Source organism: Hippocampus comes, unplaced genomic scaffold (genome assembly GCF_001891065.2).
Source record: "Hippocampus comes isolate QL1 unplaced genomic scaffold, H_comes_QL1_v1.1 scaffold81, whole genome shotgun sequence".
Classification (NCBI taxonomy): Eukaryota; Metazoa; Chordata; class Actinopteri; order Syngnathiformes; family Syngnathidae; genus Hippocampus; species Hippocampus comes.
Genome location: NW_017806179.1, coordinates 253136 through 254806, shown reverse-complemented (window position 1 = coordinate 254806; position 1671 = coordinate 253136).

The window sequence follows — 1671 nt, the reverse complement described above, 5'->3', positions numbered from 1 at the left end:
AGTTGATGCGGTAGCGCTCGCCTCCGTCGCCTCGTGCCGGGGGGCGCCGCCGGGCCACGTGACGCTCGCTAATTATACACGATGACACACTCGTTTCCTCCCTCTTTGCCTGTGCGTCTTCAGGTGTGCATGCATGCGTGTGGATGCGTCTGCGTATATACACACACACACACACACACACACAAGTAACAAAGCGCATGCATACGCACCCACTCAGCCATATTCACACACACATTCAAACACGACCAGCCACACGCGTTTTTGTGTGTGCATGTGATGTTTGTGGACTGTACGCCGGGCGGTTGATTGGTGTGTGCGCGGTAATTTCTCGGTGTGCGTTTGTGCGCGCGCGACGCCGACCGCCGCCAGGCTTACACACACACACACACACACACACAAGTAACAAAGCGCATGCATACGCACCCACTCAGCCATATTCACACACACATTCAAACACGACCAGCCACACGCGTTTTTGTGTGTGCATGTGATGTTTGTGGACTGTACGCCGGGCGGTTGATTGGTGTGTGCGCGGTAATTTCTCGGTGTGCGTTTGTGCGCGCGCGACGCCGACCGCCGCCAGGCTCGACCGCTAGCTTACATAAGAGCGCCGTTGTGGGCCAGGTTGCCATTTGCGATGCGTCCCCGAGGTTTGATGATGTCATCAGCCCATGATGTCACACTGCGATGGCATCATCAAATGGCGTTCGCCCCGCATCGTCTACGGCGGCATCGTTGCGAGGCGTCGTGAGCTCGCAGCCGAAGACCGCCGCCGCCACGTGCGCCCGTGTGCGTGTTATGTAACGTCCTCCTCGTGGCCCGCTCTCAGGCGCCGAACCCCGACGAGAGCATCTTACGAGTCATGTATACGTGTTATTCCTATTATATATTTTTGTGATAGTGTATACTGCACCCTAAGCATCCTATCAGTTTCACCTTCACAAAGTATTCCAAAAATAAAAAAACAGGTCACCTTTAACCTACGCTGGCGCGTGACCTCTATAACCGGAAGTTGTTAGCGGTCAGCAGTCTGCAATTACAGCTTGCGATCACAGCTGTTGCGATATATCTTTTTATTATTATTATTATTATTATTATTATTCTAATTCTCAGCGGTATCCATCTGCCATCTCGTCGTGCGTCCGGGAGCGTGAAATGCGCTTGCGTGAGCGGGGTTGCCGCGGCAACGCTGCAATTACGGCGTGAGTTGACATGAAAGTAATCAAAGACGCGGGGGCCCGTTCCGCTCGGCCGCGTCCAGATGCCGCGCCCCCGGCGTCCGAAAAACCCGGGGCAATCGGGGCGCCGCCAGTACAGGTGAGGGCTGAGGAGGGGCGGAAGCGGGAGTTTCCCGTAGCGAGGGCGCGATTTGGAAGATTGCGCGAGGAGGGAATCGGGGGCAGTGGGCAGCTGCAGAATTTGAACGCCGGCTGAAGTCAAAGTCGGGCAACCTGAGAATGGGCTCAAACCTCAACGTCAAATGCCCGCCGCCTTTTCGGGAAGACGCGGACCGCGAATCACAAACGGCGCGATGGCGAGGCGTGCACTGACCTGGCGCGAGTCCCGTCGGCCCGGATCCCGAATCCAGACGAAACCTGAGAGGAAGGGGTTTGGGGGGGGCGTTCCCCGCACGTGTGTGCGCGGCAGATAAGGGTTGAGGAAATCCAAGTT